Source organism: Lactuca serriola, chromosome 7 (genome assembly GCF_051521515.1).
Source record: "Lactuca serriola cultivar US96UC23 chromosome 7, Lser_US96UC23_V15, whole genome shotgun sequence".
Lineage (NCBI taxonomy): Eukaryota > Viridiplantae > Streptophyta > Magnoliopsida > Asterales > Asteraceae > Lactuca > Lactuca serriola.
Window position 1 is genome coordinate 186,637,099 of NC_136414.1, and position 15,815 is coordinate 186,652,913.

Genomic DNA, 15,815 nt, shown 5'->3' on the forward strand with positions numbered 1-15,815 from the left:
AATATGTTACACTTCTTCGTGATGAAATACAAGTCTTACGTAAGCAAGTAGAGGACCTTAAGTATGAGGGCTATCAACTTAGGAAAGGACATAAACCTCTTAAGACCTAACTAGAAGCTAAAATAAAGGATTTTAAAAAAATTCAATCAGAATACAGTGAAAAATGTGAACTGTATGATTATGTTAAAAAACAATTTGATGCAGTAACCAAAGAACTTGAAGCTATGAAAATTAAGAATGACAAAATATATGTTTGTTTCAAAAATTACACTGCATCAAGTAAGACAGTTGAGTCCTTGTATGAAACCCAATTAAAATTCAAAGAAAATCAAAAAAAGGGTCTAGGATATGACTGTGTTCCTCCACCTTTCAATCATAACTACACATCCATCCTATGACACAGGACGAAACCGACAAGGAGTCGCATCTTCGATATGGCAAACCATCCAGTTTTGTTTCAAGAGGTTTTATTAACATTGAAAATACTAATGTTTCTACTTCCTCTGCAGATCAACCATTAGATCAGGAAAAGCGCGAAGCAGGAGAACCTAATTTTGTTTTTAAACCTGATGTTTCTATCATGAATAATTTTGATTGTGTTTCTGATGTCAAGACTAAAAATGTTTCTTGTGTTGGCTTATCATCTGATACTGTTGAATTTCATTTTTTCGATATGTTTGATGAATTGTTTGGTAATTCTGATGCATGTGATTCTCATGAGGAATCATCAACTCCACAAGTCAAATCGAATGAGGCACCCTCACTTAATTATCAATCTAATTCTCATGCATGTTCTTCTGAGAAGGGTAAGTGTGTCTGTAAAGAAACTAGGTCTGAAAAATGCAATACAAGTTCAAATAATAAATAGATTTGTTTTAATTGTGGTGTTGGTGGTCACATAGCTAGGAATTGTCAAAATAGGATCTTTGTAAACTATATGTCACCAAGAGGGGAGAATGAGTCTCGAGGAAGGTCTTTAATTAGAAAATCCTCAAGAACTCGTTCTCGGAATAATGATCAGAAACATAACAAAAACAGAAAAAGGGCTAGTTTTCAAACAAATAAAAAGGTTTTTACTAACAAAACTCAAAACAGTTTGCCAAAACCGAACAAGGCTCAGCCAATATCGGTTTCGTCAAAAAGCAATTCTAGATCTTCTACTAGTTTTGGTAGAACATCCAGAAGGTCTATGCAAACTCCTGTGAAGTCTATTTCAAAATCACCAGAGAATGTTGTAAAACCTAAACTTCAATGGAAGCCCAAATCACTTTCTAATTCATCATTACTACCCTCTGAAGTGATTAGAAAAGAAGATCCTAATTTGCAAATTTTAAAATCTAAATAAAAAAAAAGTGAAAAGGAAACCCATGACAGTGATGACCTGGGTTCCTAAATCTAAATGATTCCGCTCAGTTTGCAGGGACAGTTGCGGAGGAATGTCGTTCGTCCTTAGTACATCGACAGCGGCTGCTCCCGGCATATGACTGGAGACATCTCCCAACTGAGCGAAATTCAATCTTTTAATGGGGGTTATGTTTCCTTTACGGGCGGAGATGGTGGAAAGATCACACAACGCGGAATTGTTACGAATGGAGTGTTGAGCTTCGAAAATGTCAACTTCTCTCCCGAGTTAAAGCATAGTTTGTTGAGCGTTTCTCAGATATGTGATAAAGGCTACTCAACTCATTTTACTGATAAAGAGTGTATGATTCTCAAGCCTGACATTGTCATCCCAGAAGAGTGGATTCTAGTTAAATCTAAACAGGATGGGAATGCTTAAATCATCGATATGAACAGCAATCTCCCTGAACAAGTCACTTGTCTGTTCTCAAAGGTCGCCGAACACAATGCAATGTTGTGGCATCGAAGACTCGGTTATGCTAATGCGAAAAACTTGAATCATCTTGCGAAAAATGAGATGGTCCAAGGCCTCCCTGTCGGAGACTTTATCACGTTTGAAAAGTGTGTTTCCTGTGCTCAAGGCAAACCTCATCGGAAACCACACCTGCCCAAGCAAGTAAACTCCATAAGTCAAGTGCTCCAACTGTTACACATGGACTTATTTGGACCAGTCAACGTCCTGAGCATTAACCGAAGCTCATACTGTCTCGTTGTGATCGATGATTTCTCTCGATTTATGTGGGTCTTCTTCTTATCCAATTAAGCAGGGGTTGCTGATCTGATAAAGAAGTTTGTGGTGATGATTGAGAAGCAGACCAACAATCAAGTGAAGGCTCTTCACACTGACAATGGAACTAAATTTAAGAATTCGGTCTTGATCATTTTTGCGCAGAAAAAGGGATAGTGCGTTAATATAGCTCTGCTCACACGCCTCAACAAAACGGTGTTGCTGAGAGGAGAAATAGAACATTGAAAGACGCCGCAAGGACGATGCTGTGTGATTCCAAACTACCTGTTTTCTTTTGGGCCGAGGCGATTAACACTGCTTGCTATGTGCAGAATCGTGTTCTAATCAACAAAGCACAGATGAAGACTCTATATGAAATTCTTTATGGACACAAGCTTTCTGTCAGCCATTTCCGTGTATTTGGCTGTCCTTGCACCCTTCTTCACTTAGATTCCAATCCTAAATTTAACACCAAAGCTGATGACTGTTATTTTGTGGGATATGCCGTACGCACCGCGTATAGGGTTTACAACAAAAAGACTAAGCAGATAGTCGAATCCTATGACGTGCGATGGTTGGAGGAGAATGAAACAGACGCTCGAGTGGGTCCCGACTCGTTATTTGATTACACATCTCTTTTCGAATCATTCGATGTGTCTTCAGATAGTTCAAGTGGATCCTCCTCTGGTTCGAAGATTAAGTACGAAGACGAAGACGAAGAAGTTGTCTACAGACCCCCATCGGTTGAGGGGGAGTTCTCTGCTTCTCGTGATGAAGAGTCCTCAGCTACACCTGAAGGGGAGCCATCTGATCAACCATCTAGTCCAAAGTCTAAAGTTCAAGATGGAACTCCTGATGCTGATGCTACACCTTTTACCCCTATTGAAAGAGAGTTCATGTCTAGAGATACTTCTGCTGCCACTTCTACTTTCATGGAACTACTCTTTCCTAAAGAAATTGCAAATGAGTTTGTAGCAGATTCATCAAATAGGACTCAATCAACATATGATGGAGGTTTCAACATTCACAATCTTCCTGCTTCTCTCAATTATATCAACCAAGGCATCCCTTCCAGAATTCAACGCGATCATCCGATCGAAAATGTCATTGGCCAGCTGGGTGATGGAATTAAAACCAGAAGTCAAAGTGGAGACATAAATGAATGTCTCTACTCTTGCTTTATATCTCAAATAGAGCCCAAAAACGTTGAAATGGCTTTGAATGAGCCGAGCTGGGTAGACGCGATGCATGAAGAGCTTAATCAGTTTGAAAAGCTCGAGGTTTGGAAATTGGTTGACTTACCAAAGGGAAAAAGGGCTCTTGACATGCGTTGGGTCTATCGTAATAAGCAGGATGATTCAGGTGTAATTGTGCGAAATAAAGCAAGGTTAGTGGTTCATGGGTTTCGACATATTGAGGGTCTTGACTATACTGAGGTATTTGCTCCCGTGGCTCGTTTGGAGGCTATTCGCATCTTTCTCGCATATGCTTCTTACATGAATTTCACGGTTTACCAAATGGATGTCAAGACTGCCTTCTTAAGCAAGGTGAAGGAAGACATTTATGTTGATCAAACCCCTGGGTTTGTGACTCAAAATTCCCTAATCGTGTCTACAAGTTGGACAAAGCACTATATGGGTTACATCAAGCTCCTCGAGCATGGTATGCAACTCTCACAAAGCATTTGCTCGAGCACGGATACTCTCGCGGCACCATTGATCAAACTTTGTTCATCAAGCATGTTGGTAATGATCAGATACTTGTTCAGATCTATGTTGACGACATTATCTTCGGGTCAACTTGTCCATAGCTTTGCAAGGAGTTTGAAGGTGTAATGAAGAAAAGGTTTGAGATGAGTTCTCTTGGGGAAATGACCATGTTTCTGGGGCTTCAGGTCAAACAATCTTCTACCGGAATCCTTATTCATCAAGCAAAGTATGTGGATGATATACTGAAGAAGTACGAGTTTAGAGATGCGAAAACTGCTCTTACACCCATGGCGGAGAGACCTCTACTGGCTCCTGATCTTGAAGCTGAATCCGTAGATCAGACGTATTATCGATCGATGATCGGTTCGCTCATGTATCTGACTGCTAGTCGTCCAGACATCATGTTTGTTGTCTGTCAATGCGCACGCTTCCAGGCCAATCCTAAACTTTCACATCTTATTGATGTTAAACGGATTTTTCGGTATCTCAAAGGTTGCCCAAAACTGGGCCTTTGGTATCCGAAAAATCCAGAATTTGACCTTTATGCTTTTGCAGACAGCAATTATGGCGGGTGTGAGCTTGATAGAAAATCGACGTCAGGAGGATGCCAATTTCTTGGAGATAGATTGGTCTCATCGCAGTGCAAGAAGCAGCATACGGTCTCAACCTCAACAGCAGAAGCGGAATATGTCGCTGCGTCTGCCTGTTGTTCTCAAGTCATATGGATCCAACATCAGCTGTTGGACTACGGTTTGAACTTTCTAGAAACCCCAATTCTCTGTGATAATGAGGCTGCTATTCAAATTGCTAAAAATCCAGTCCAACATTCCAAAACCAAGCACATTGACATCAAAATTCATTTTATCTGAGATTGTTATGAGCGTTCGCTCGTCCGGCTAGAACATGTTCACACTGACAATAATGTGGCGGACCTGTTTAGAAAGCCTTTTCATAAAGCTCGATTCGATGTGCTTGTGGGATTTTTAAAAATGATTCGATTTGAGGATTAATTTTTAGGTTTTGTTAGTTTAAATTTGCACATTTTTAGTCATTTCATTCTTTCCCATGCATAAATTTAGGCGGAGAAAAAAACAAAAATCCAAAAACATCAAAAATTCAGAAAATTAAAAAAAAATATATTGTCGCTAATAGTTTTGTTTGCTGTTGAAGGACTGGGAAGTGATATGATCATGTGATAACAGGCAACCTGAGTCTGTGTAACGTACCCAAAGTTGAAGGGTCTTTCTCTGGTTTGAGGCGTCGGTAGGCACGAAAGATTCTAAATGGACTTGACTAGGCAGAGTTGAACTTAAGAAATTCTTAGTCTTGACAAATCTTGACCTAGTTAGATCCGTTCAGCCTGACAATACGACACTCGGATAGGTTGAGCAGGGAGATATATATGGGAATCCACTCATCACATTAAATGAACCCGTACCTGGAACCGTGGTTTAACTTTTCCTCGATGTGCGGATTCTATCCTTAATTCCGGTTGGATGGGGCGACTGGTAAATTCCGATAAATTAGGTCAGTAGAAAATCGTTTTCTTTCTTTCTGTCTGTTAGTCATATGTTGTCTCCTTTGCGTGACTTCCAATCCGACCTGGTACACAACATATGCAACTCTATCTCTCTGCAAGTTATATATATGAAATTCCTCTTATCTGTTAGCCATATGCTGTCTCCATTGCGTGACTTCCAATCCAACTTGGTACACAACATATACAACTCTATCTCTCTGCAAGTTATATATATATATATATATATATATATATATATATATATATATATATATATATGAAATTCCTCTTATCTGTTAGCCATATGCTGTCTCCTTTGCGTGACTTCTAATCCGACCTGGTACACAACATATGCAACCTTCTTCTTCTCAATCCCTCTGAAGTAATAAGTAATAGAATTTTGAATCTATCCTCTCTCTGAATGGTTGTCTGCTAACCTGATGTAAGGAGTACTCTAGAAGTTCTTGATGGCTGGGGTATATCAAGAAGCGGGAAACATGTTCCAGTACAATTAAAATTGAACACTCAAAGATTATCTATAGATATCGCTGCTCAATTAAGGTGGACAACAATATCCATGGTCGTCGTCAGATGAATGGTCCTTATAATATAGTATCTAAGGAATTAGGATCAGATATAAATTTTAGGATTTTAAGTTCACCCTGTCTTGTAACAAATAGTATGTCCTAAATTTGTCATAATTTTTCGTTTTTAAGTGGATCACAATACCGACGATCGACCAGACAAAGATGTGAATATGAAAGGTACCGACAAGTGGATAAAGATTGTCTAACAACTTTGATCCTAGTATCTCAAGATGAAGTCAAAAGTTTCTTTCGCATATTATTTAGTTAGAATTTCTTTTATTTTTTATTTTCTTTTATTTTTATTTTTATTTTTTAATTTTTAATTAAAAGAAAAGGACAAAATTTCTTTTAATTGTTGAAATTAGAATATTTTTATTTTATGTTATTTTTATTTTTATTTTTACTTTTAATGATCCTCAAAAGTTCTATTTTTTGAAAATTTTGTTTGGAAATTGGAATGGCGACCTAACAGACTCTAATCCTCGAAAATCAGGTGTGAGTTTTCTCAAAATCGTTTATTCCACGTTAAAGGTATGTCAATTCCGATCCTGAACTTGTAATTTTTTGTTCGAATCGACTTAGAATCATAGGAAAAATTTTTGTTTGAAGTTTGTCGGAGTTTACGGTTTTCGAATGTTCATACACCGTAAACTCTTGTATTGTAAATTCATAGACCATAAACCGCTTTGGCTTCATAGACCGCAAACTCGTTTTGACCTTTGCGACCGTAAACGGTCCCTTGGTCTTACGACCGTAAACTAGGTTTGACCTTACGGCCGTAAACCCTGTTTAGGGTCCGTTGACCTAGTTTGACCGTAAAAAATATTTGACCGGTGTTGACCATAAACCCTTGTTGTCTTGGTTGTTTAAAATGTTTAAGAAAACTTTGAGCATTTCAAATTTAGATATCATGTTTTCTTACTTGGCTTATTTAGTGTAGATAATGGCATATCTTAAGACAGCTGAGATGCACAACCTTGCAATAGTGTTGGATGATCCACCAGAGGCTCACAAAGATTTCATGTCCATGATGTATCGCTTACGAGAATGTTGTTTGGCCTATGCTATCACAGTGAATCCTATCATCTATGGAAGTATTATTCAAGAATCTTGGAGAACAGCCAAGGTGATCGAGAAGAATAAAGAAATGATTATTGAAGCTGTAGTGCAAAACTGCAATATTAGAATCTTAGAGCAATATATCAGAGACACATTGATGATTCTGATTATCCAACTGAAGATGATGCTGAGGAAATTCCAAAAATTCTTGAAAGGATGGGATATGAGGGTTCTTATCCTCCTACCGTGAAAAAGCTCTTACCTCCTTACTGGCACTTCTTGGCTCACGTGTTCATTAGTTGGGTGTCAGGACGGAGATCGGGAGCAGATGAAATCTCAATCAGAAACACAGGAGCGATTGTATCTTTGGCATCCGGCAACAGATTTAACTTTTCAAAGTATATCATTGATGAATTTTTAGTAAACATTGGTGCCATGACTCGGGGAAACAGAGACTCCTTCCTGATGTATCCCCGATTCATTCAAGCTTTCATTGATGATCAATTCCCGGACATGGTCAAGTCTGTTGAAAAGATGGATACAAAGTCCTTAGGCCCTCACACCGTTAGTCTTATTAAACAAAATCGAAAGGGCAAAGTGGTATTTCAAGGTATACATCCCTTGGTGAAGTTTGGACAATTTGCAGAGATCAATGAGTCTTCCGAATCCCATGAAACTTCTGAGAAGACCTTATCAGAGTCGACTTCGTCAGAAAAGGTGGCCTCTGAGTTTATCATCACTGCTTCTGATCATGAAGATGACGAGACTCCTGCTCTAAAGACTCAAGTTGATGATGAACTCGAATTGCAATCTGTTCAAGTTCAGAGTGACTACAATGAGGATACGAGAAAAGAGGACAAAGAAGATGCAAATGTTGACTTAACGGGATTTGATATTCCACAGAACTTTGGTGGAAATGACGACTTTCTGTCTGAATTGAACCTCGACAACTTGCTTGACGATGTCAATGAAGTGGCTCCTATGACCACTGAGACAAGGATTGAAGAAGATGTTTTCGAAGTCTCTCTTCCTGTTTCCAATCCAGCGGCAGAAATCGTAATTCCTACGGTGACAATGTCAGGGTTTCCTCCCCTTGACACTGATTTACCTACATTCATGCCAATGGAAGAAGATCTCACCACCAATCAAGCCACTCCTCCTCCAAACAAACGTCGTAGACTCGTACTAAGGTTAGCAACTCAGAGTACAACGACCCAAAGTGCTGCAGCTCCACCAACAATCACGCCAGCTATTGTCTCAGCTGAACCCATAAGTGAGGGTCCGAATACTGTGTTTGAAGCTGGTGGTTCCTCATTTCAATCAGATCCCTCGTCTCCTAGACCAAACGAAGATGATGCCTCAGTCAAGCTAGCTCATCTATTAGTTGAAGATCAATTTTCGACACCACCTCCTCGTGGCAAGGGAATCTTCATCGGAGGTGACAACACAAGACATGACTCCCCCTCACTCAATGGACTTCAGGGCCAGCTTGATGCCATCAAACAAAAGAATGTAGAACTTGATCAAAGAAATATTAAGCTAGTCATCAAGGTCGCAGACCTCCAATCTGAAAATACCGAGGTCAATATTCAAATGGCTGAACTTAATGAAGAAAATGCTCTGAAGACAAAGCAAATTGCAGATCTTCAGACACAATATGGTCGTCTGGCTGCAAATCTCCTGGAGTTGCAAAAGAAGCTTGAAGGCAGGTTTGGTGATGATTTCAGGAAAACTGTTGATGAACATCATGTTGATCCCCCTGTTTCAGATGCTCTCAATGTTGATGCTCCCATTTCCTCTCCTCTAATCAGATCCCCCATCGTTGTAGATCATTTTGAAGTGGATCCAGAACTGGCTTCCAGAGCTGCAAAGGCAAAAGATGCTAAAAGGAAGAAAGCTGCTGATAAATCGTCCGACAAAAACAAATGGTTATTCAAAAGAAGTGTGGATCATAAATCACCTTGGGATAGGCCTCGTATAACTTTCATTGACCTAAGCACTCAAACTTTCAGAGACGTATATGGTGATAGGTCAGGAATCATATCGTGGGGATTTCATGATACGCAGGATATGTTTATGGTAAGAAGGAAGAGCGGGAATAAAGAATTATATAAGGATGCCCATGATTTCCACTCATTTACCAAGGTTGATCTTATTGAGCTATCCAAAGCTACCTTCTCAAATCCGTCAAAGAATCCAAAAGCCAGCCAATTCAAATCTTTCTTGGAAGATCAAGTAGCCAAGGGTTTTCCATCAATGAAAATTGCGGAATCTTTTGTTGAAGTTCACAAGCATGTTTTTGATCATGAAACCAGCGAGCCTATTCGGGCAGTGATGTGTCCTGCCACTACTCAAGTCAAACACATTCCTATGCCTCAAAATTGTCCTGATGGATCTCTACACTCTATGCATTATTGGGTGTATGATGAAACATCAGATGCTGCTGTTATCAAGTTCAAAGAAGATTGCATTCGCTTGTATGACAAAAGGGATCTACTCTAGTTTGGAGAGTGGGACATTCATCAGCTTGCAAGTCATCAGATTATTATTGCTGATGAGCTATTTGAGCCTGCTGCAAAGGAATATACAAGGATGGTGGCTACGATTATCAACAAGAGAATATGGAATGGAGCTATGGGGAGATCCAATGTGCTGGTTGTTAACAAAGACTAAATCTAAGCCTGGTCCAAACCAAGGGGGAGATTGAAGGGTCATGTAAATGGTTTGGGCTAGGCTTTGCATGTGATTTGTTTTGGTTTGTGTCTGTAATTGCACTTTATGATTAGTTTGTGTTTTGTGTTGTTTATGACCGTAAACATGTTTACGGCCGTAAACATGTTTACGGCAGCAAACTATGTTTGCGGTCTTCTCTAGTATAAATAGTCCAGGAGTTGGTCTTTTGAGAGGTTCGATGCTCTAGAGTTTACGGCTGGTCTTTGAGTTGTATCTGACGATTCAAGTGTTTAATCGTATGCAAGCTCAATTCATTCATCTTATTTGTGTTATTCTTGTCTTGTGATTGTTTGATTATCAGTGATAGATCCAGATTTGGACCTTACAATCTTATATGTCAAGAGGTCGGTGGGAGTCTTAAAGATCTTGGAATAGTGTCAAGAACTAATCAAGAGTAATGTTAATCACTAGCCCACGACTTGAGGTTTATAACCTATCGTGTTGACATATTCTTTTTTCTATACCCATTCTAGTTAAAGTTTACGATACATGTAAGTTCTATAAGTTCTCAATTGTTTGCATAATAAACTAGAAGCAATGGTAGGCCTTATGCTGCCAGGTGGCAAGCAATTAAGATTGAGCAAGTTCAGTCCATATGAGTGTGGATTTGTCACTAACCTTGTCTTGTGATTATGGTTTTGACAAATTCACATGCATAGTGTCACACCCCAAAAACCGAAGGCGGAAACATTTGCGGGCTTGACTCCACGTTGAGTATCAAATCCAATGCACATAGTAAGTAAAGTAAACAACCATTACATTACATATAGAAAAGTTTACATTTGTTTCAAAAGTAAGTTGTACAAGTGTGATACATAATATATAAGAACAAAAGTAAGACGAGTCTTCTACGCACTCCGTCTTCGCCAAAAGGGATCATCAGGTACCTGTCTAATGCAGACCTGAGAATACAAGCGGTTTGAAAATCAGCATAACGCTGGTGAGTTCATAAGCAGTTTATTTTCTGAAAAATGTACAAGTTCCTTTCTATTTTCTAAAGAAGTTTCACACCAAGAAAATCCCATATTTTCTTAAAAGTTGATTATATAATCCAAAATGTAACGTAAAAGATGTACACTGAAAACATGTTTACCCTTGTGAACTGTAAAATTTAGTTATCTGAAGTGTTACACGATTCTGGTTATGTACAATTGTTTTCCCTAGAAAATCCCATATTTTCCTGAATGTTGCTTACCAAATGTGAAAGATGTATACTTAAAACATGTTTACCCTTGTGAACTGTAAAGTTTAGTTATCTTAAATGTTACACGATTCTGGTTATGTACAAATGTTTTCCCCAGGAAAATCCCATATTTTCCTGAATGTTGGTTACCAAATGTGAAAGATATATACTGAAAACCCGGTTGTCCTCGTGAAATGTATTCGTTTTAACACGTATATAAAACTAATATGTACAAAGTAAATTAATCACTTTATTCATTATTACTATTTAGTAAATCTCTGTTATCCAAATTGCGAGTTCCATAACCATATGATAGACGAGATATGGCAATAAGTAGTCCACATCACCTTATGACTTTCGTCACCCTTGAACCTTTCGGTTCGGCTGTAGCTAGCAGCCAGGTGTGGGGTAGTTAGCCCCGTATAGATCTATACACTCAAGTCACGCTCCCTATCTAAGAGATTCTGGTTATGGGTGCGGTCCTCCACTCGCGTATCTCTGTGGAGTGTTCACCGAGGACATGTCTCCAATTTATAGGAATAACAAATTTACTAGTAATAATACAGAAAGGTCCTGTTATGAATAATTATCCTCCACTCGCATATCTCTGTGGAGTGTTACCGAGGACAAAACAGTGTACAAAGTTTTATATTCAAGGTTCAAATGTCATGCTTTTAACTGATATACTATGGAAAACCATTTGTGAAAATATAAAATGCAACATTTTTATAACATGTTTCACAAATAATATGTTTACGTGTTCTGCAAGTTCAAACGGTTATCTGTTATGGCTATCAGTGTTAAAAGCATATGAAATATGAAACGAAAGACATGTAAAACAAGTTTTGAGTACAAGTATCCCTTGTACTTTGCTTGTATTCCCCTGCAAACAGTGAAAAACATTGAAAAAGGGTAGGGGTATGAACTCACCAGACGAGAAAATGTGACGGTTTGAAAGCTAAACGTTGGTTCGGGGCTTAATGACACGCGAGGTTCCTATGTAGTATGAAATGGCTTAGGAATGGAGTTTACTCTTTAAGAGTAAACTCCTTAGGCAGTTTACGGACCTAAGACTATAACCACATGAGTTCACGACCGTGAACTCATGGTTGATAAGTTTTATGGTGTCAAATGGTCAAATAACACTTCAGAAGAGTTGGTATGATTTTATCTAAGGCTAGGGAATGAGTTAAATCACCAAGAATACCATCAAAGGGAGTTTATGGCCCTAAACTAGGAGTTTATTGCCATAATCTCCTATACCTCTCTTAAATTGATGATTTAGTTGCCTTAGACCAATCACATGTGATTCAAACAATTTTTACAAGCATCAGGATGAATTTTGGGCACTATTTGACTTATGTTTAGGAGTTTACGGCCCTGGAACCCATTCTTGGGGGGTTATGGCCGTAAACACTCAAATGGAGGGTTTTTATCATGTTTAAGGTCCCCAAATCGATTGTGGTTGGTTCTAGGATTTATTCCAAGGCTAAAGGTGTGTTTAAATGGCTTTTAAACACTTGGTTTTGAGTTTACTCTCCATGAATGATGAGTTTACGGCCCAAGCATGTTCTTGGGCAGTAAACTCATGTTTACTCCTCAAAAATCATGATTAAGCTGTTCTAAGTCCGAATTGGTAAGCCATAAAGTCATATCTAAGTCCCAAGGTTGGTTTGGAGGGGTTTTAAGGCTCAAAAACCCACTTTTTATGTGTTTACGGCCCAAGCATGCTCCAGGGCCGTAATCTCATGAATGAAGTCTTTTTTCATAGTTTAAACTCAGATTTGAAGGCTAATGATGCTATACTATGAGTTAGGGAAATTACCTTAATGATTTGAAGCCTTAAATTGATGTTTTTGGACTTAGATCTTTGGTTTGAGGAGAGAGGTTAGAGAGAGAGTAGTGAGAGAGAGCAAAAGCTTCAAATGGAAGTTTAATCTCCTTTAGATAGTGATCAAGATTTGGACACGGTGGAATTCTACCCGATACCGACGTTAGGTGGGGCTTTTGGTCGCACCCGATCATGTTGCTGTAACCCGATATGGTTGATTCTAAAAATCTTCCGATTACTAGAATGGGGTGTTAATGCAAGTTCTAAATGCGTTTGGACACCCATTAAGTCATAATAGCAATCTCAATTTAATGACTTAATTAAATGACGTAAACGGAAACGAAAATGAAAATGGCGAATGAATTAACGAAAAGGGTTACAAAAAGGATTTCAAATGATGGTACGAACTTCGGGTTGTTACATTATCCCCCCGTTAGAGGGAATTTCATCCCGAAATTCAGAATTAAGATACAATACATGGATCTGGAAAGAGATGCGGATACTTTAGTTTCATTGAGCCTTCCCGCTCCCAAGTGAATTTCGGTCCCTGCTTGACATTCCAGCGAACCTTCATTATCGGGATGCGGCTTAGTTTCGTACGTTTGATCTCCCGATCGATGATTTCGATCGGATCCTCCACAAAGTTTAGGTTTTCATTGATCTCGATCTCGTCTAAGGGAATCACTAGGGTTTCATCAGATAAGCACTTCTTGAGATTTGAAACATGGAAGAAGAGATGGATGTTGCTGAGTTCATGGGTAATCGAAGTTTATAGGCGACATGACCGATCCTGGCGAGGATCTCGAAGGGTCCAATGTACCTCAGATTACGTTTCCAACGCTTTTTGAAGCGTACCATGTCTTTACAGGGCGAGAGCTTCAACAGGACACGGTCTCCAACCTGGAATTCCAGAGGTTTCTGGTGATTATCTGCGTAACTCTTTTGGCGGTCTCGAGAAGCTTTCAATCATTCCCGGATATGGATGACCTTCTCGGTGGTTTTGTAGATGATTTTAGTGCCAGTGAGGGTGTTACCAGGAAATCGATTCTTGGCTAGGTGCGTGTCTCCTTCGTCAACCTAATACGAGGGAATCTGTACTTTTGACTGAAGAGGGTTTCGAATGATGTAGTTTGGATACTGGTACGATAATTGTTGTTATACAAAGGCCCGATCAAAGGTAAATGAGTATCCTAAGTCACTTTGTAATCTATGACACATGCTCCCAGCATGTCTTTCATGATTTTTAGTTAACTCTATCACTCTGTTCAATTATCTGGGGATGATAAGTTGTACTCATGTCTAACATGGTTCTGTGAGTTTTCTGAAGAGACTTACCAAAACCTTGAGGTAAACATGTTATCTCAATTAGAGATAATGGACGCATGTATATCATGTAATAAAACTACTTCTTGGATGTGGGTTCGCGTGAGTCTTTCCATCTTGAATGATTCTCTGATCAGAAAGAAGTTAGCGGATTTTATCGAAGGATCGACGATTACTCCAAATGGTATTGTACCTACTTGGGAATCTGGGTAACTTGACGATGGAATCAATAATAGTCATCTCCTATTCCCATTCAGGTATCTCGGGCTACTGGAGCAATCCTGAGAGTTTCTAACTAGACTTCTCAGGTCTGAGCGAGTAAACGGGGTTAGATGGTCATTGTCAATGTCTTAGTCTCGCTGTCTGAGCTTTCCTTTCAGCTAAGGACACCTCATGTTTATGTTTCTCTGATCGAATATATGCTATAGTCTCTTTATGGTCTGTGAAATTCGCATACTTGGTTCCATAGAGATCATGTCTCTAATTCTTCAGTGCAGGAACTGTTGTTCCTAATTCTAAATTGTGAGTTGTGTAGTTATCTTCGTGTGCCTTTTGTTTGTCTCAAAGCGTGAATGATAACTTTTCCTTCCTGCGTAAGTACATAGTCTAAACTCTAATTGAACACAATGAAATGGACAACGAAATCCTCTGTTCCCTCTGGCAGGGACAGGATAATTGTGATGCATAAGTCTTAATTCAATGCTTGGAATGATGTATCTTACATTTTACTCCAACAAAAGGGTACACCTTTCTGTGTCGGAGTGGTTAAGGGTTTGGTGATTTTTGGAAAAAAATTTCTGAATGGGTCTGCGATAATAGCCGGTGAAACCCAAGAATTGACAGGTTTTCTATGGGTGTCTTCGGTGCCGACCAATTCTCTATTGCCTTGACCTTAGGAGGTTCCACACGTATTTCTTCATCGTCTACTACATGACCGGGGAAAAATGGTTTCACCGAAAGGTACCACTACGAACTTATAGTGATCATATTGAGTCCTGAATACTGACTTAGAAACATTGTCCTCGCGAGCTGGTAGCTGATGGTGTCTTGACCTAAGGTTTATCTTCGAGGAGTAGCTGGCTCCCTGAAATTGATCGAGGAAGTCATCTAATTGGGGAAAGAGGATATCGGTTTTTAACGGTTAATTCATTAAGCCAACTGGATAACTCCTATATTTCTGTTGGAGCAAAGCGATAAGGAAATTTGGCTACGGGGTAGCTCCAGGGATTAAGTTGATACGAGACTTGACTTGACGTTCGGAAGGAACTCTCGAGAGCTCTTCGAGAAAGACATCAGGAAAATTACAGTCTTCGGGGACGTTCTCGAGGTTTTTAACTTCCTGTTTCTCGCTGATTACATGGGCTATGAATACATGACGTTCCTTTCAGGGCAACTTTTGAGCTTTGATGCAGGAAATGATATGAAGATTAGAGTTAGGCTTATCGCCATGGATCATGAGAGTCTGGTCAGAGGGAAGATTGAGAAAAATAACTTTTTCATAACAACACATAACAACACGATCAGAACTCAATCGATATATGCGAAGGATAACATCATAGCTCTTTAGTGAAACTGACATTAGGTTAATGAGGACAGAATGATTACTCTGGGTAAGGGTACAGCTTAGGAATAAATTATTAGTGCACTCATTCTCACCTCTAACCATCTCGACGGTAAATGCTTCGGTTATTAGACGAGGACTAGGTTTACGAAGATATTTGAATGAATGACAAGTAAAATTTC